At 41.3% G+C, this 21,687-nt stretch overlaps 1 protein-coding gene across 2 annotated transcripts in view; it reads right to left on the reverse strand.

Moving 5' to 3' along the window:
- Positions 1-21,687, reverse strand: part of MAPRE2 (microtubule associated protein RP/EB family member 2) — a 2,455,004-nt gene that overhangs the window by 1,723,873 nt on the left and 709,444 nt on the right. For both annotated transcript variants that reach the window (XM_044066619.1, XM_044066620.1), the window contains exon 3: positions 2,267-2,408. The gene's annotated coding sequence lies outside the window, so the exon portion shown is untranslated. The remainder of the gene's footprint in view (positions 1-2,266; positions 2,409-21,687) is intronic.

Consider the following 21,687-nt stretch of genomic DNA (forward strand, 5'->3'; position numbering starts at 1 on the left):
TGAGGCACACTATTAACATACATTCTGGTGTCAAATCTTCAAATGTTTTTTGATGATGATATGTAAATTCCATTGCAAAGGATATATTGTCACCTCTAACCACATTCCTTGTTATGGTGGATGGTAATCATACATACAGTCCTCTGACACACCGTTATGACATGACATAACATTTGTGATGTTAATAATCATTGTTGGTAAGAGACAAAATTACATAAATTGGGACCCAGTGTGTTGGTGGGGCATAAAAATTACAAACTCTGACTGACAGCACCTGGGAATTGAACCCATGACCAAAAGGAAGACTAAACTGTTAAATGTTGTTTATTAACTGCTAATGCCATGAGAGATCAAACATTTTAAGCTTGTAAACTAAGGTATAACAATTTCAGCATGACTGATAATATTCCCAGGGATTCATTAACATGTCTGTACAAGTTGTGCTAAGCCTACACTCCATTTGTGTTTGCGTGTCAAAATGCATAATCCACTTGAGACTGGGAAAATCAAATTACCCAGACCAATATACTTCTTAAAAACATCAAATCTAGGCCTCATTTCCCTATTTTATTTTCTCTTTCAAGTAGGAAGTAGGGAGCTGGTCATGGTGAGAAAGCCAAAACTCCACAAACTTGTGTAGCCTGTTGATGTTTTCATAATGTGTGAGTTATGAGTTTGCCCAGTCAAAGACAGACGGAGTGAGAGAGAGAGCATTACTATACTGCTTCCTTTGTCTCCTGATGCAAATAAAGAAGATTTCAGCGAGAATAGAGTATATTCTGTCTGCTCTAAAGCTAACAGCCATGAGAAAATGTGTGTGTGTGTGTGTGTGTGTGTGTGTGTGTGTGTGTGTGTGTGTGTGTGTGTGTGTGTGCGAGCGTACATATTCTGAATCACAATCTTGTCTGGAGAAATTGGAAGAATACTGACATAATTTCATGTTTGCAGTGAGGAAAACAGTACAAGAATAAAATATGATATGAATGAAGTACTCCATAAATGAATGTTTTCCTTTGTGTGGCGGGAGAAGAAAAAAATGGAAATTATGTTTTTGGATTCATTTTATCTCACCACTGAGAGAAAAGTTGCTGAAAATCAGCTTACAGTCTGTTTAAAATAAGTGCTTTGGTAAAGGATCTTAACCCCTAAACATTCAGTGAAAGGGGGCAGTATTCCCAGAACCCATTTATTTTTCTAATTATAAATCAACACCCCTGTCACCCTTGGAGGAAAGGGGATCATTCTCAATGAGCTGCACCTTGATGAGAGAAGCTGCTAATACTTTTTTTGCATATCCTGTTAAAATATAAAACCTGACTTCAGCACATCACAAAATGATTTACAATTACTTAAGAGAAAAAAGACCAATAGCATGTAGGAAAGTATTACCTACAGTGGATATAAAAGGTGTACACACCCCTGTTAAAATGCCAGGTTTTTGTGATATAAAAAAATGAGACCACAATAAATTATTTCAAAATTTTTCCCACCTTTAATGTGACCTATAACCTGTACAATTCAATTGAAAAACAAATCTGTTAGGAGAAGAATATAAAAAATAAAAAATGTACAATACACTAGTTGCACAAGTGTGCACTTACACAGTTCAGTATGAACCTTAAGAAATGTTAAAGTCCTTACATAACATAACTTTGTAGTTATCTGGTAGCAGGAGTAACAGACATCTTACATCATCTGTGCAGATGTCAACATTATAATTTTGTCCATATACATTGATAAGAATCAAAAGTCACATGGGATAGAGAACATTACCATCACCCATCTTCGTAATAAATAAAACGTGAACCCTTACTCTGTTTAAGGTTTTTTAGTAGGACAGTCACAGAAGACAGCAACCTTTTCCCACCAGCATATTTTAAAATATTGGGTCTCATTATTCTTTGATTTAGTCTCCTGAAGTCCAGTTGTGTCAACCCACTATTTATGGAGGCAAGATGGACTCTGCATCCATTTTCAAAGGATATCCAACTCTCTTACATTAAAAGATTATATACTGACCAAACGTGGAAGAAGAGGAGGTAAGATGGACTTTGCATCCATTTTAAAGGTGTACGTACCTAATGCTCCTACATTAAAATAATATCTTTTAACCAAGGATGTGTAAGACAGAGAAAGCCCAAATCTTACCAAGGTAATACAGCAGTGAAGGAGACAGAAAGTAGGGCTTAAAGTAAGTAAAAAGATAAAAGGTATAGGTATGAAATGACTACCTATTAACTTGACAAAATGTTAATAAAACACCAACCTTATTATCCTTGATGGGTAAACAGAGAGAAACAGATTTAGCAAACCGAGATCTGAAGAGTTTTCCTGCTGACTATTTACATGCACAGCCCACGGAGAAGGAAGCAAGTACTGCACCGGCAGTCCTCAAAAATCTTGAGAATCTGAAAAAGAGAAAGGGGAAGATACAGCAGTTTTCAAAATGAATGCCAGCAACAGTCCTGTTCTACCAATAATTTAAAATTTAAATTATACAAACAGGAGTCAATGTCAATATTCTAGACTGATATTAAGATTTTTAAAACGGTGGTTAAAAATTACATCTTTTAAAGAATAAACAAAAATCCCTTGGAATTCCCCATGGTCCTAATGCAAGTGAATTGTGCTAGCTTATTACTTTAGTCATCAAATGATTATGTCAACAGTTTATCATTTCTTGCCATGTTATTTTAAGACACACTGTACAACGTATTTTGTTTCCACCGACTGTATTTGCTCTATATAAGTTTGTATTGACTGTGTTTGCAGAAGACTGTGTAATTTGCATTGTAACTTTAAAGTGTCATTGGGCCAATTTGTTTGCCAAGTTAACAAATGAAACATGTAAATAAGAAAGAAAGTAAGTAAATAAACACATAAATAATCATGTGGACTTGCTTCATCATCCCCAACATGCACTCACCACAAACTTTTCTCTTTTGTTATTCGACTTTACCTTTCTGATCAGACCTGTCTCATTTTGTAATTTAAAGATCTGCATGTGAACCCTGTCACATCTATTTGCCCAAAGTTTGTGTTTAATGATGGCCAGAACAACCCATAATTATTGACTTTATACGGTCCCCCCCTTTTAGAAATACCCAAATTAAATCTTATCACTGGTTCAGTAAAGCTGACAAAGGTTTACAAATCAACAATTAGTTTATGATCAGTAAAATACTCGCATAAATAAGCTAAAGAGATTAGTCAACAAAGCTAAAGCTAAACCAATGAAGCAAAAGGGTGTGCAATATCAGCGGTTTTTGAAAGAAAATCAGTAACGTATCGAGTAGGACCAAACAAAGTCACATCTACTCCCTAACCAATAATGTTGAGCAAGAGGCCAAACTTATACAGAAGGTTGAAGCACTAGCTAAGTTTTTGCAACTCAGTTTAGCTCTTCTATGCAAACTTGCAAACCTTCCTTTACTGTGTCAGCAGTAATCATTTTTGGATTTAATACAAACTTCCAGTTCACTACTGTTCACTTATCTAAATCAAATGACTGCATTAGAGAAACTCTTTTCTATAGAGAAGTAGGTTCTGATGGCCTCTATCCAAAAATTCCTCACAGTATAACACATTTATTGCTGAACTTCTACAAGACATCATTAACATCTCCTTTCCTAATAAAATGTTCCCGACCTGTGGAAGACCTCTAAAATTATACCCATTCTTAAGCACGGAATCAGTAACCAACCATCCCTAAGAATGGCTTTGGTGATCAAGCTAATTCATTCAGGCCAACTGTTCTTCTAGATCTACTGGTAAAATGAAAAAGGCAATTAAAGGCCCACACTGGGACATGTGGGTTATTCACAGTCAAAAAGTATGGTTTCAGGAAGGAGAAAGGAACTACACCTGCCCTACTTGTCTTAATAACTGAATATTTGGCTATCAGGATGCTAGCAGACTCAGTATTCAGAGAACTGGCCAAGGCATTTGATACTGTGAATCATTCCCTATGGGTTTTATGAGTTATCTTCCAACATCTACATTACGTTTTTTTTCTCCAATTACCTGCACAACAGATAGTTTCAAGTGACTGCAGAACAAGGTTATTCTTAATTATGTTACAAAATACTTTGGTATTTCAGGGCTCAGATCTCAGGCCATTGTTGTATGTGGCCCTCTACCAGAAGTGCAGAACCCAAACCTGTGAGCCCTACCGCTTCAAAAATGCAGAGTCTCAAATAAATAACAGTGAATTCCAAAAATAAAGCATGTTTTTCAGAAGCCTGCATCTCTGATGTAGCAGATGTGCCCCCACCCTCATGGTCCATATACTATACTTCAGAGAGGAGGGAATCTGTGACATATTGCAGCCTCAAACTAAACTTATATTCCCACACATCTGCACCTTTTGTTGTACTATTTGAGGATCCTTGGAATTTCAACAGGTATCCAAAACTAACAGCCCTCAATCTATAAGTACATAGCAATTATAGCCATATACCATAACATTAAATACAAAAATATCTGAATGCCAGAATATCAATTCCCAAAAAGATCAAAACTAAAAACACCAAGAAATAAAATAATAACAAAAAAAAACTTAAACCCTTGCACATCCCAACACCCCTTGCTACTTATACATATCAATTCTGGGATCACACTACAGCAGGGAAAGGGTAACTTTCCAAGCCCCACTCTAGGGCAACCTCCTAAAAACAGATACCGACACACACAACTTGAATGCCCCTAATTTTCTCTCAGATACTTACCCACCTGTGACTACCGTGCCCTGGCCCAGCAATGAAGGAGCCTCAATCCTCACCACTAACACCAGTGAGGGGCATCTCATATAGGAGGAAAGGATAACAAATACACACAGTAAAGTGCAATTTCCCTTAAGAGCACACAGAGATCACAGTCAGTCCAGGGCTGTTCACTCCCTTGCTCTCCAGTTCCCCAATAAGACTCCCCACTGGCACAGCTATAGGGTCCACATCTCAGCTTAGTGGGCAAGCTAAAACCTCCAGCACCCTCTATGTACAACCAGTGCTTCGTCTCCCTGCCCAAGCAGCTGATACACACACACACACACACACACACACACACACACACACACACACACACACACACACACACTTTGAGAAGAGTGTATACAACCACACAGACACTCCTGGGAAGGCAGGCACAGGTTCTCCAGGTGTGCCCCTTTTTCCAAGACTATACGGTAGTACCAGCTGCCACCACCCACTAATATTTAACAGCTACTCAAAGGCCCTTAGAAGGGTGTCCAATTATTACTGTGCAATATTATCATCCAATTGGTAGTATAGCACAGGGCTAAAGCTGTTGAAGTGGCTTTGTACAATTTTACCAAAGGCATGCAAGTACTCTAAAGAGCTTAAATTATCTCTACAAAAACAGCTATAGTTGAAAGGGTTTAAAAATATTTAATAACAAATAGTCAAAACACAAGGCAATACTTTTTACTACACAGTGCTAGTCAAGAGTTCAGAGATCACAGAGAAATACTTAAAATAATTCAGTAGTACAGTTCTGACATCACAGAAAACACAGTCTAATCTTTCTAGTTTCTAGCTATTTCTAAGAGAAAACACAAATCTAAGATAAACTTACATATAGAGCAAGACAGTGCTGATATGTTGGGTGGTCAAGACAAAAATGCTTCTCTCTAATTCTCTCCATTTTTAAAATCACATTCCTGGTTCACATTACATCATTCTTCACACTTCCCTGGGTTCCCAGGCTAACAGAAACTACATTTATATTCTTCACCTCTGGGCAGAAACTAGAGCAATAAATGACATTTATGCATGCAAATTCTGGCCATTAACTCTGGCCTTAAAACAACAGCAATAATTCCTTCATGTAGACCATCCGGAACCATGTTTACATCAAAGGGTCACAACATGCTTTACTTGGTCAGTACAGTGCACTGTTGATACATTTTTCCCAGATCCACATGTAACACTATTTTTACCATTTAAGACAACAAACCTAGGGTTTACATTAATATTACAGATGACAGAATTATCTACAACATTCTATCTGGCTAGGCTGGCAGCCTTCACCTATCTTCAACCAATCTTCACATATCTCTCCCCCTGGAGAACTCAAGCTAGTTTTTCAAGTGACCCTTGAGAAACACTGCTTGAGGGAGTTAGGTCTATCTGAGTGTACCTTACCCCATTCCCTGTCTTAACAGCCCATCTGCATTGGCATTGCTAATCCCACTGTGGTGCTGCACAGACATATCATATCTTGCAACCCCAAGCTCCATCTTACCAACATGGCATTTTGCTGGCTGACTCTGTTTAACCATGTTAGGGGATTGTGATCTGTCATAACAGTGGATTTCCTTCCATATAGATAAGGCTGAAGTTTCTGCAGTGCCCACACTATGGCTAGACATTCCTTTTCTACAGCTGCATAGCATTCCTCCCTGGGTTGGAGCCTATGACTGAGATAAACCACTGGGTGCGCTTCCCCCTCTGAAGAAATCTGGCTAAGTACAGCCCCCACCCCATACTTTGAAACATCTACCTGCACAACACATTCCCTGCTGTAATCTGGAAAGGCTAACACAGGGGGACCTCCAAAAGCTTCTTTAAGCTTCTGGAATGCCTGCTCACATGCTGGGGTCCACAATACCTTATCTGGCCTGTTCTTCCTTGTCAGGTTTGTCAGGGGAGCAGCTATGGTACTAGAACTGGGGATGAACTTTCTGTAGTACCCTGCTGTCCCTAAAAATGCCCTCACCTGCTTTTTAGTAACAGGTGCAGGCCATGCCTGAATGGCTTCCACTTTGGCAGGTTCTGCTTTATCTTACCATTTCCCACTCTATGTCCTAGGTAGGAGACCTGTGCCATACACACATGACATTTGCTCAGCTTAAAGGTCAACTCTGCCCTCTGTATTCTGCCCAGCACCTTCCTGACATGTCGAAGGTGCTCTTGCCAGGAATGGCTGTAGATAGCAATATCATCTAGGTAAGCAAGGACAAACCCTCCTGCTCCTGCTAGGATATAATCTACCAGCCTCTGGAAAGTTGCTGGAGCATTCTTCATCCCAAAGGGCATCTTTGTGAACTCATACAAGCCAAAAGGAGTCATAAAGGCTAACTTCTCTCTAGCACTGGGAGTCAAGGGCACCTGCCAGTAACCCTTGGTAAGATCAATGGTTGTAAGATACTTAGCCCCACCCAGCTGCTCTAGGGCCTCATCTGTCCTAGGCATGGGGTAAGCATCTGACTCTGTGTGACTATTTAATTTCCTGTAGGCCACACAGAACCTGGTGCTGCCATCCTTCTTTAGCACCAGCACCGCTGGGGAGGCCCAGGGACTGTTGGACTCTTGAATCACCCCTAGTTCCAACATCTCCTGTACCTCCTCCCTCAGAGTCTGTTTGACTCTCTCAGGCACTCTATAAGGGGCCTGCCTAATAGGCCTTTGGGGTCCTGTATCCACCTGGTGCTGCCCCAGGTGGGTGCACCCTGGTTTCCCAGTGAACATGTCCCCAAATTCCTGCAACACTGTTTGGATTTCTCAAACCTCGGTAGGAGACAGCTGCTGGGACATTTCTACCCCTTCCACTGAGGCGTCAGCCCGAGCATCACTGAGGAGATCACTCCCCAGATCTCCCTCATACTCCACCTGCAATCCACTGCAAGTGCTCAGCACAAGGGCCTCCCTATCATGGTAAGGTTTAATCATATTAACATGGTACAATTTGTGCCTCTGCCTTCTGCCTAGCAGTTCCACCATGTAATTAACATCACTTACCTTTTTTACCACCTTGCAGGGTCACTCCCAAGCTGCTTGCAGCTTGTCGTGTCTGACAGGAATGAGAATCATTACCTGCTGCCCCACAGCATACTCTCTAGCTCGAGCATTCCTGTCATACCACACCTTTTTCTGTTGTTGGGCTTCTGCCAGGCTCTCCTGGGCCAAGCCCATGAGTTCCCTGAGCCTTGTCCTGAGGTTTAGGATGTATGCCACAACAGAATCCTTGTGAGACTCGCACTCACCTTCCTACTTGTCTCAAATTAAATCTAGAGGTCCCCTCACCCTATGCAGCTACAGCAACTCAAAGGGTGAAACACCTGTGGATTCCTGGGGAACCTCTCTGTAAGCAAACAACAGATGAGTCAAATATTTGTCCCACTCCCTCTTAAACTGATATGCAAATGCCCATAACATGTACTTGATCGTAGAGTTTAACCTCTCAACAAGACCATTAGTCTGGGGATGGTAGGGGGTGGTCTTCATGTGCTTCACCCCACAAGACTTCCACAGACAAGCCAAAAGGTCTGACATGAAATTGGCACCTCTGTCAGTCAGTACTTCTTTTGGGAAACGTACTCTGCTGAAAATCTCTAACAAAGCATTTGCCACCTTCTCTGCCTCAATAGAGGACAACGCCACTGCCTCAGGGTATCTTGTAGCATAATCCACTACCACTAGGATATACTTTTTCCCTGTGGAACTTGGGGGTACTCAGAGGACCCACAATATCCATAGCTAACCCCTGAAATGGCTCCTCAATCACAGGCAAAGGCATCAAAGGAGCTTTCACCTTGTCTCCTGCCTTGTCTACCTTTTGGCACTGCTCAGAGGTCCTGCAGTACCCTGTTACTTCTCTGGAAATTCCAGGCCAATAGAAGTTCTGCATAATATTTCTCTTTGTACATTTTATGCCCTTATGACCTGCAAAGTGAATGTCATGGGCTATGGCTAGAAGTGCCAGAAGGTAGGCTCTAGGCACTACCAACTGCAGTACTCTCTCACCTTCTAGCCCTCCCTCAGGGGTCCACTCTCTGTACAGTAACATTTTGTCCCAGTATACAGATTCCCCCTTTCCTTGAGAATCAGGTGCCTCCCTAGCTACCTGCCTCACGCCTTGCAATGTATGGTCTGAGAGCTGAGCCTGTCTCAACTCTCTCCTTGTAACCCTTCCCAGCTCCCCTTCCACTGTCAGCCTGGTTACTGCTACTCACCTCTACCTTTGCAGTCACTCTGTCCAACGGATCATCAGTACCCCTAAGCAGCTGTGACTCACCTTCAGTCTCACTGCTACAGGGTAGCTCCCTCCCTGAAGTAACCACCTTACCAGTCCAGGCTGCAAGTATGCAGTCTGTATAGGTCTCCCCAAGGCTGCAAGACCCACATGCTTGTCTCCTAGCCTGACTGAGTATAACTGCACAAACAAATGGTACTGCCTCATCCAAATCCTTCCCTATCAGCACATCTGCAGGATGGTAGTTTGGTACCCTTGTTTTCTCAAGACAACCTACTATTGGCATTTTGCCTTTCCCACTTACTGGCTCCCTCATCTTTCGTTCCACACCTTGCCTCAGTGGACACCTGTATGCCACATGGCCACACTGGCTGCATTCAAAACATTTAACCCTAGCTCTTGGACATGTACCTGGACTAGTGGCTTCCTCTGCTACTGGCAGATTCTGCTGGGGCAGTCTGTGCTGCCCACCATGGGTTCCTTTAGACCCATGAGTAGTACTGGGGGTCCCTTTCCTGTGCATGGCTGCCCTGCCTGCCAGGTACAGGTCTCCCTTCTTACCCAACTCATCTTAAGTGGCAAACTGCCTATCAGCTAACCAGATCCTCATGACCTCAGGCAAAGTGCTAAGGACTTGTTCCCTCAATAAAAGGTCTGCAAGCCCTTCAAAAGTGGTGACCTAACATCCACTCACCCACCTATGGAAATAAGTGCTCAGTTCAGCAACATATTCACACACACTTTCATATGCCTTGCATCTATTCTCACAAAACTTTTTCCTATACATTTCAGGTGTTAACTTAAACAATTCCAACAAGTGATTTTAACAGCAGTATAATCAAAACTTGTAACGTCAGACATTTTTGACAAACCAGTTACAGCTTTACTATGAAGTAAGGGGGTCACTAACCATACCCAGTGCCTTTGGTCAACACCATACTGTTTGCATACCCTGTCAAAGAAAATGAATGAAACTATCAAAATTATCCCCCTCTTTAAACTGCGGAAAAAAATTTAATGACCTTTTGTGCTTCTGGGGTCCAGTTACTCCCTTTCCCATTACCTCCATGACTTTGGTGAAGAGTCAGCATTTCCCTCTCATGCTTCCTCTGCCACTCCTTTTCCTCTGCTTCCAGGCATAGCAGTTTCTCATTCTCCTCAGCCTGTAGACTCCTCAGTCTCTTGCCTGCTTCTATCTCCAAATGCCTGGCCTGCAACTCAAGTCTCTTTAGCTCCAGATGAATTTTTAAGTCCTCTGCAGAAAGGTTGAGTTGCTCATTCTCCGAGGGTATTATATCTCCACTGACAGTCTGATTGTCCTCCTGGTTGCTGTTTTCTGATGCAGCTATAACCGAGGCTGCAATCAGGTCTGCTTTAGTCAGGTTTCCATGCACCAGTCCCCCAGCCTGGCACATCTCTGCCAGCTGGCTCCTTGTCAGCTTTCCATACTCCTCTGCTGACATGCTGCCTGCTCACCCTGACTAACTAAGCTAACAAATGAAATAAAACAATTGTGATCTGAACTCTGAGTATTCACTGATTTAGAGTACAAAACACCTTCAGAGCTCTCTCTACACAGGCTACAGGAATTCACTCTACCCACACCTCTACAAGCCAATTAGTATTTCCCAACCAATTAATATGTAGTGTGGATATCCCACCACTGCCAAAAAATTAATATGTGACACCCATGCCCTGGCCCAGCAATCAAGGAGCCTCAATCCTCACCATTAACTCCAGTGAGGGGTGTACATTTAGGAGGAAAGGATAACAAATACACACAGTAAAGTGCAATTTCCCTTAAGAGCCTACATCGATCACGGTCAGTCCAGGGCTGGTCGCTCCCTTGCTCTCCAGGTCCCCAATAAGACTCCCCACTGGCAAAGCTATGTAGTCCAGATCTCAGCCTAGTGGGCAAGCTAAAACCTCCATGTACAACCAGTGCTTCGTGTCCCTGCCCAAGTAGTTGACACACACACACACACACACACACACACACACACACACACACACACACACACATACAATTTGAGAAGAGTTTATACAACCACACAGACACTCCTGGGGAAGGCTGGCACAGGTTTTCCAGCTGTGTCCCTTTTCCCTAGAGTATATGGTAGTACCAGCTGCCACCACCCACTAATATTTATCAGCTACTCAAAGGCCATTAAAAGGGTGTCCAATTATTACTGTGCAATATTATCATCCAATTGGTAGTATAGCACAGGGCTAAAGCAATTGAAGTGGCTTTGTACAATTTTACCAAAGCAAGTACTCTAAAGAGCTTAAATTATGTCTACAAAAACAGCCACAGTTGAAAGGGTTTAACAATACTTAATAACAAATAGTCAAAACACAAGACAATACTTTTTACTGCACAGTGCTAGTCAAGAGTTCAGAGATCACAGAGAAATACTTAAAATAATTCAATAGTACAGTTCTGACATCACAGAAAAACACTTGGTCCATAATTTCTAGTTTCTAGCTATTGCTAAGAGAAAACACAAGTCTAAGATAAACTTACATATAGAGCAAGACAGTGCTGATGAGTTGGATGGTCAAGACAAAAATGCTTAATGGTCTCTGATTCTCTCTGTTTTTAAAAATCACATTCCTGGTTCACATTACATCATTTTTCACACTTCCCTGGGTTCCCAGGCTAACAAAAACTATATTTACATTCTTCACCTCTGGGCAGAAACCAGAGCAATAAAGGACATGTATGCATGCAAATTCTGGCTATTAACTCTGGCCTTAAAACAATAACAAGAATTTCTTCATCTAGACCGTCCAGAGCCGTTTTTACATCAAAGGGTCACAACATGCTTTACTTGATCAGTAGACTGCACTGTTGATACATTTATTTCCAGTTCCACATGTAACACTATTTTTACCCTTTAAGACAACAAGCCTGTGGTTTACATTAAAAAAGTTTTGATTTTCTATTGAATCACAGATAATGACAGTCAGTCAATAATGCCAGATGTAAGAGTTTTATGTTTCTTATTATTGCAGAAAATGCATCACAATGCAATGCTTACTATTCCATTACTTTTTAAAATACATAACACAGATACTTAAAAATAATTCTTGATGATTGTGCTTTATACCCACATTATTTCTAACTTTATCAACAATTCATAAGCAAAGAAGTTCAAAGAGAACTACCAGCGACACATCTGAAACACCGGCAACCAAAGCATTCGATATTCAGAAAGTTCGACCACACCAAATTATGGCCAACACTCCTGCCATTTCACTACGGACCATTTGCTCGTTTATGGATGGGGATGACACAGTTATATAGGTTTCTGGTGATCTCCCACCAGTGATCAGCAGAACCGTCAAAAGCAACTTCTACTTTGCCAGGGTTTGTCACAGCTGGAGCTCAGAGCAGTCTGGTTAAGAAAAGTTTATGCTCTGTGTCATCCAAAAATGCCTTAGACAAACAAATAAATTTTGAAACATTCCAGGGTAAGACAGAAACCTGCTGGAAAACAAAGATCTACAAGTATTTAGCCATCTAGCCAGATTGGCTAAATAAAAAATACTAACCTTTGCCAAGTATATTTAATTATTTTTTATTTTTTTATTTACCAGGGTAGAGTGTTGCCCACAAGTAATCAATTTCAGTCTCAGCCCGGGAATATAAAGGATGTTAGAATTACATTTAGCGAGACACAGCAATAGTATAATATACACCTGTAAAATACCATATTATCTACAATTGTAATATACAATATTTACAAAAGTCAGGACAAATGTCATGTAGAAAGTGTAGTGCTTCTATGATAATTACAGATGTGTGCTGTATTAAGTGAGAATGATAGGATGGTTGATTGAGTGAAGGATGCTAGACAGAGGTTGTGTGTAGTTGGAAGGAGAAGTTATATTCATAGGTTCATAGGTAGGTACTAGGCTATCAGCCCTGGGGCCTATAAAAGCCCAGCCAAAAAGGTACCCTGGCTTTTGCCACCCAAGAAAATTATTTTCCTGTGCCACTGTCGAGCAGAGCCACAGAGGTGATCCCTGGGGTGAATTTCCTATTTCCCATCCAATCATCAAGATTTTTCTTGAAGAGTGCTAATGAGCTTTGTTTGATATAGATAGGTAGTTTATTCCAGAGTATGGGAAGTCTCTGGGACAGGAATCTATCCCTCTGGCATGTTCTGTTTATTGTGGTGACAAGGTTTAGGTCCCTAGAGCATGTAGCTCATAGGGATTGGGATTTCTTTAAGTGGAGCATGTCCAACAGCTCTGGGTTTGACATAGCTTTGTATGTTTGGCAGAAATCACCTCTGAATAGGCGATATGCGATGGAGTAATGCTGGAGTTTTTTGAGACGGTCTGCGTAGGGCATCGGTTTGAGGCCGGTAATCCTCTTTGTGAGGTATTTCTGCGGCCTTTCCAGTTGTTGTAGATGTCTTGTGAGGTACATACCAAAAGGGGCATTGTACTCTATAATGGGTCTAATGAGTGATGAGTAGAGGGGAACAATGACCTCTTTTTCTCTGGATGAGAAACCTTTTGTGATGATGCAAAACATTATGTGAGTGAGAAATAAAAACTGCTACAACAGGACCTGCCATATGACGGGCAATAACAGTGTTACTAGTAAGAGAAAGACTGATGCAGCTCAGGTTAAGTGATACAGTAGGGTGACAGGCAATGACGTTTTGCTGAAGAAAGGAGGTGGGCCTTTAGCGTAGTCCTAAATTCTGAGTAAGACAAGGTGTTTTTTATTTGTGGGAATATTATTTGTGGGAATACTTTCCAAGAGTTTTTGGGTTTGGTATAGAGAAGCAGTGACCTGTACAATGGAGTTAGGTTCTGGGGAGTTGCAGCATGGGGGATGTGTATTTTAGCTGCTAGGGGAAAGAAGATTGTATAAGCCTTTGCTGAACAGAGAGACATTTTGCTTATTTCAGTGTTTTACAGTGGTGTTCATTTTTAGGGGACAGGATAATAACTCTACACACTTTGCTGATTATTGCTTGAATGCATGTGGAGTCTGTTTTTGATGGAGAGGTTGTGAATGGAGATGCCTTACTCCACTTAGGGAGTAGAATGCATTTGCCTGTGGCTGTTTTGGAGGTTTTAGTAAGAAAGGGAGTTATCTTATTGGCCAGCAGTAGGGGAGAGTTAACTTTTATCTGTGTGTAGTCAAGGTAGAGGAAGAAGTTAAGGGAGGGGTCAAGCCAAATGCCAAAGTATTTTAAAAAGATAGTGTTTTCTATGCAGAGTGTTGTTGTCATAAATATGCAAAGAATTTTGTATTTTTAAAGTTTGTGTCAGGTGCCAAAAAATCATATTTTGGATTTTGTTAAAGACGAGAAAGAGACTTGTTGGAAATTCAGTGGATTAGGTCTATGAAATCTGCTTGCAGGTTTGTCTGAAGGTTGGGTATTGAGCTGTTTGTGTGAAACAGACTTCCATAAACATTGCCCTTGATTTTATTTTTTTTAATTTAATTAAAATTATTTTGGGCTTTGTCCAGAATTCTTGCTTAAAGAAGTTGATTTGTTGTGATACACTTACTAAAGAGCATCCCATGAAGTATTTACCTTAAAGGTGAAAGATAAATATTGCAATAGTACTTTTTACCACAAATATTCATTTCAATGCTTCATATGGTATTGGACATATCTCATCTACACTTTTAAGACAGTCCGTTAAATCATATGTACAGACTGCTGACTTTATACACTTCTCCCCCAAGAAACCCAGTAATATAATCCTTTTGTATAATTACGTTAATATTCATTTATATTACAAATAAATAAATAATATGGTTCAAAACACCATGCCACATGTAAATATGCCTGTCTCCAGTATGTTACCATCAGTCACTACCTTTTACACCCATATCACTAGACATACACCTTACAGCTCTGTACAACTAAGGTGAACTAAGGAAGTGGTGAAGCATAAAACATTTACCTGTCAAGCACCTTTACCTACTCCAGATTAAAGAACTATGTAAAAGCAGAAGCCCCTCATCCTGTCATGTATACCTCTTAACAAAATATTATCTTGAATTGTTTTCTACATTCAGCTACATGCTTGTTCTACCCACACAACATGGAATGACACCCTTTCACATTTTCAAAGCAAGTGCCCGGTATCGTAATTCCAAGGATCAGTCCTACTGTAGTGGATTCTAAGATAATTTGGTTTCATTCTTGATTTAAAGACGAACGTTTGTACAATAAAAAAATGAGAAATGGAAGTATATTTGATTAGCTTGGGAGTACTGAAAGGAAGGAGATTTCATCAGTACAATTACTGTACTAATGAAGTTTCCTTCCTTTCAGTACTTTCTGTGTGAATTAGCAGCTCATGATCTGTTTGGCCTCAAACCAGTCTGATTTTTTAAGTCATGATTTCAGACATTGGTTAGGATAACATGTTTTTTATTATGCTAGAGAAGGAGTTATGATTCTATAATGAATAATTTGGTTCTCCTCAAAATATAGTTTGTGTGCTACAGCTTCTACTTTGAGCAGATTTTTTGGGGAGGTGGGTACTCTGGACAGTTTTTGTTAAATCAGGAAGGGATTCACTCATTGCTTGTAACAATGCCAACTGCTGTTATCAGAATATGGTAATACACATGGAAATACACAGGTGTTTTATTCATCTTCAAATCCAGATATAGTCAGACACTGTATTTAGTCAAAGTAGGATCTGTACATCCCTGGACCACACCATAACCTATCAACATTTTCTGGAAGAGTTAACTTCTTAACATATTTTACAGGTACTTTATCATGAGATTTTGTTACAGCATTACAGTTAGATTTTTGTAGACCTATACAAGATCTGTATGATTAATTAGATTTTTCAGTGCCTGGTCAAAAAAAAAAACTAAAAGAACCACTGAATACCTGATTCTTGTTTTTTTACATTTTAATTGGTAGGTGGGCTAGTCAAATATCCTATTTTTGTAGAAATCTGGGCCTGATGATGTAATAAAAATCCAATTGTGACATACAGGTACATTTTATAAAAGAAGCATGATACAATTAGTGTTGGAAAATACAGGAGTGTAAAAGTACAATGTGTTATCAACGGCAACAAAAGCAAACAGCCAAAAAAGGCTAATTACTTTAAAATGTATTTACACTGTTTGCAGTGGATTTAAACTATTTACAATGGAATTAGATTTCATGTGTTATTAAAAGGTCTAGCAGAGGTAAGTACTTGGTCAGGCATTCAGAGGACTGGTGCTGTTAAGGTTTACAGACGCACTGCCACATTACTAACTCAGTGCTGTGCTCTTTTATGGAGCACTTGAACAAGGGATTTTGAGGCAATGTTACAATTGCCTCATGTACACAGACAACCCTCTCCTCCTTTCACCAAACACTAATACATGCGAGAGATGCAGTTATACAGCCAAACTGGAGGCTAATTTCTCTCAACCCAAGACTGGACCAGGCAGTCAAGAGAAGAAGGGAATTACTTGCATCACACCACCAGTCTAACACAAACCTATGAAAACAGCACCGGCAAAAAGCACACATAAATACGCAAAAACATACTCGGAGGCTCTAAATAAAATCTGCAAAAGCAACAGAGACCTCCAAAGCAGACACCCAAGCAACCTCCACCCCCAACACAAATAATGAAACACATACTTCACAAAACCAGTGTGCCATGCAATCACAGACCTTAAGGCAAAATAACATACCCAACACACTAGTAATAGGTGACTCTATAGTCAGGCACACTGACGTCCCACTCACTAGGCTGAACAAGGAGAACGTTACTGTTAGCTGCCTGTCGGGTGCCAGGATCCGCCACATAACACAAGCACTCAGGTCACTTTAGAACAAGTACAAATATGACTCTTTCATTGTCCATGTTGGTGTGAATGACCTGAGCCGTACCTCCCAGGACTACATGAAAAGAGACATGGCGGAGCTCTCTGATCACATAGCCCAGGCCGGTATGACCCTGACCCTGAGTAGTATCCTGCCCTCACCAAGAATGATACCACGGTATAGACAAACATTATCAAATTCAACAACTGGCTAAGCTTCTGGTGTCATTCAAAGGGGATCCAGTGTCTGTCAGTTTGGGATGACATGCTCGACAAGTCACGTTGCTTCACTTGCACCTGTCACCCTTAGGCTTTCGAATACTGGCCAAGGCTCTTGCCACCCCATAGTGCCTTTTTTAGGCAAGGCTCAAAAGACAAACCCACCGCCGTAAATAGCACAAGTAAAAAAAACTGAGGGTAATGCTACTCAATGCCAGAAGTCTAAACCTCAAAATGCATGCACTCGAGTCACTCCTCAGAATGGAGAAAATAGATATATGTGCAGCAACAGAAACCTGGTTTAAGGCTGCAGAGAGCACACCAGCACTACCAGGCTACAACTCATACCATACATTTCAGCCACAAAACCCGGACCGAAATACAAAAGGTGGGGGAGTATCCATATTCATCAAGGATACCCACACCTAAAGGTTAGTGGCACAGCACGATGCTTCAGAGATCATCCACATGCAGCTAACAATGGGCAAAACTGATATTCAAATTATAGCTTGCTACAGATCACCCACCATGTCCCAGGACCCCCACTATGCATTCCTGGAAACACTGGGAAACATAAAGGTTCTACGAAACACCCTGATATTGGGTGATTTCATTTACCCAAACATTAGCTGGGAGAACTACAAGTACAAACTCCCTTGCCCAACATTTCCTAGAATTTATAAACTCAAACACCCTGGATCAACTGATCAACACCCCCAGCAGAGGTGACAACATATTGGACCTGGTCATCACCAACATGGGCGACCGGTGTTCCACACCAAATGTCAACCCCTCGTTGGTTAGATCTGACCATAAACTAATCACTCCGGATATCCACATACCGCCACCACCCCCGGTCAAAGAAACCACCGTGAAAAACTTTTCAAAAGCAAATTTCACGTTACTTAAGACCGAGGTGGGAAGTTTCAAAGCCCCATGCTAAAGAATAACGCTGTCTAAGCTGCAAAATCCTTTACTAATGCACTCTACGGGCACCTACAAGAATGCATGGATCGTGCTATCCCAAACAAAACCAAGACTCACTCCTCCAAGAAAAGGAAACCAGTCTGGTGGACCTCTGCCATAAACAAGCTATACAATAGAAGGAGAAAACTAGTATAGAAAAGAGTAAAATCCCAAGAAGGGAGGACATCCCTGATCAGTATCAGCAAGAAACTACGTTCCCTCATAAAATCAACCAAGGCTAGCTTCGAAAGAAAAATTGCCATGGACTCCAAAGATAACCACAAGGCATTCTTTAGCTATGTCAAGAATCTAAGTGGCAATTCTCAGATCTGCTAAGAGTTAGTGCAGAATGGCACAAAATACACTGAACCGACCGATATAGCCAATATCCTGGCAGACAGGTTCAGTGCAAACTTCACCCCCCTCTCACCCCCAAAAGGGCCCATAACTATACCAGAAGAATGTAGTGCCCCTGAAATCACAGACATTCAGGTTAAAACAGCACTCTCCACAGACAAAAACACAACATCAATTGGACCGGACGGTGTCCCAGGCTGCGTCCTACACGAGCTCAAAGATGAACTAACCCCCTCACCTAAACACACTGTTTAAACTCAGCCTCTCCACAGGCTATGTGCCCACAGAGTGGCGCACAGCAAAGGTTATTCCACTCCACAAAGGTGGAGCCACAATGGACCCCGGGAACTTTCACCCTATAAGCCTGACTAGCTTGGTCTGCAAAGCTATGGAGGACATCAACTTGGATCTCATTAACAGAGACATTGGGAAGCTCCAAACACTGGACCCTACCAAGTTCAGCTTTGTTAAGGGCAGATCATGCCGCCTAAACCTGGTGGACTTCTTTGAGACAGTTACCAAGGCTATAGACAAGGGAAAAAGTGGTCCACACAGCCTACCTAGACCTCGCAAAGGCCTTTGACACCATTCCCCACTCAGGGATTATAGACAAGCTCACCAGCCTGAACATAAACCCCTACGTCACGAGTTGGGTTGCCAACTGGCTCATGGACAGAACCCACATGGTAAGAGTTGTGGGAGCTAGGTCTGACTCTAAACCGGTTACAAGTGGCATTCCCCAGGATTCAGTCCTAGGACCCCTCTTGTTCGGCATATACTTCTCAGAGGTACAAGCAAGCATAGGAGGACTATGGCTGACCAAGTTTGCAGACGACTGCAAACTAGGGGCTATAATTGACTCTCCGGCTGACACAGACATCCTACAAAAGGGTCTCACTGAGACAGATACCTGGTGTCAAAACCATGGCCTCAAGCTAAATGCCAAAAAGTGCATAGTCATCCCCTTTGGAAAAAACAAAGTACCCACAAACTATTACATAGGTGGTAGCCCCCTAAATATGGAAGACGTAATAAGGGATCTGTGGACCCAAGTAGATAGTAACCTCTCCTTTGATAATGACATTGCCAAAGTGGTTAGAAAATCCTTCTATGTGGCCCACCTAATCACAAAAGGGTTTGCATCCAGATCGAAAGAGGTCATTGGGCCCCTCTATGCACCACTCATCAGACCCACCATAGAGTACAATGCCCTATTTGGGATGTACCTTACAAGACACCTGCAACAACTGGAAGACACCTGCAACAACTGGAAAGACAACAGAAGTACCTCACCAAGAGGATCACTGGCCTCAAGCAGATGCCCTATGTAGCTCGACTGAAGAAACTCCAGCTGTACTCGGTTGCATACCGCCTACTCAGAGGTGATCTCTGCCTGACATACAAGGCCATGTCCAACCCAGAATTGATGAACATGCTCCACCCTCGAGCCACACCCTCCAGGGATCTAAACCTCATCACAACAATAAACAGGACGTGCTGGAAGGATAGATTCCTGTCCCAGAGACTTCCCATGCTCTGGAACAAGATTCCAATCTACATTAGGCCGAGCTCCTCGCTAACCCTCTTCAAGAAAAACCTTGACAAGTGGATGGGAAACAGAAAGTTTACCCAAGGGATCATTTCAATGGCACTGCTGGACAGAGGCACAGGGAACTAATCTAAGGGGGTGGCGAAAGTCAACACATTCCGGCTAGGCTTATGCCTTCGGGCAGATAGCCTAGTACCTACCTTTGAACCTAAGGGAACAGATGGGGAACTTAGGTCTGCGGGGAAAGAATTCCATACAGCAAGAGTAAGTGAATGCAAAGCTCCTTCACAGCAGCTTACAGTATACATTTTGTCCCTGTACTTGCTGATCATCAGGGGTCCCGAAATCTGGCGTTTTCCATTCATTTTCACCCAGAATTATGGTGAAAGCTGCATGGAGGGGCCATCAGCAACATAGCCATGCTTTAAAGTCCTTGCATGGGCTATTTAATAATATAGGTAAAGGACAATCACACAGGATTTCACGATTATCCACCGAGGATGACAATTTTGAGTTTGAGGTTGAAAAGTTGAAAAGTAATTTGTGTAAAAGAGGATATAAAAAGAGCAACTATAGATAAGGGTATAACCTCCACTAAACACGATAGGCAAGGTAGAGCAAGACTATGGTACTCTGGTGCTGACATTAATAGGACTGAGAACTGTGAAGTAAACATCTCAAATAATCTGCTACACATGACATTAAAATATAGCAACAATATTGGGGATACATGTGATATAATTAAGTGTAACGGGAAAATCCTTTCTGCAGATGAAAAGTTAATTAGTATAGTGGGTGGAAGACCCAGCTTTACTTTAAGCGGAATAAAAATTTGAAAGATTTACTATGTCAAGAGCATCATTTATGCCAAGTGAAAAGGGCACACACATTACGATACGGTACTTTCCCCTGTAGATGCTGTAAAGTGTGTCCTTTGATAAATAACCAAAGGTGTTTTATATATCCTAATACAAAGAAAAGATATGCATTTGAACTGTATGCTGACTGTTGTACTAGTAATATTGTCTATTTAGCTCAATGTAAAAAGTGTTTAAGTTTTTATATAGGTAAGACTAACAGTAAGTTACAGGACAGAATATTGAAACATTTGTCATCTATAAAGTTGAAGGATATACATAATTCTCTGTACCAGCACACTGCGCAAAATCCTGGACATATGTTTTCATTTATGGCTGTGCAAAATACAAATATGAATATTAGAGGGGGGGATGTTGTAAACCAAACTGAATTTAATGAGATGAGATGGATTATTAAGTTGGGGGCAGATTGACCACCAGACATAAATGGAGTTATACCTTTAAAACCAGCTCTTAAGAAACAGAGGGTAAAGTACTGAATTTGATTGGCTGCTTTTATTTCAAATCTGCAGAAATACTACTGTGGATTTTAAATGTGTGTTCATTATGAAGGGCTTGTCCTGAAAGAGCTTATGATACATTTTATTAAATTAAATGAGACTGAATTTTATTATGTTTTCTTTGTTGGCTCTCTTACTTTGTGTAGGAGCAGTTACTTTAAGTGGAAGATATTTATACTGTTTTGGGTAAACTAACATTACCATGACCATCCTAAAATACCCACCCGTGCTGTGATGTCACAGCTCCCTGGTCTTTCCCCTACCCATACAGAAAGTAAATGCTAGAACAATGAAATAGTCAAGTCTCTTGCTGGGAGCTGTCAATCACAGCAGAGAGCAGCTCAAATTATCCTTAGCACTTTGACAGCTAGGGAAGTTGGGTGTGAAGGGGGATGGGAGATG

Source organism: Protopterus annectens, chromosome 3.part1, assembly GCF_019279795.1.
Source record: "Protopterus annectens isolate FY-2018-M chromosome 3.part1, PAN1.0, whole genome shotgun sequence".
In the NCBI taxonomy this organism is placed as follows: domain Eukaryota; kingdom Metazoa; phylum Chordata; order Ceratodontiformes; family Protopteridae; genus Protopterus; species Protopterus annectens.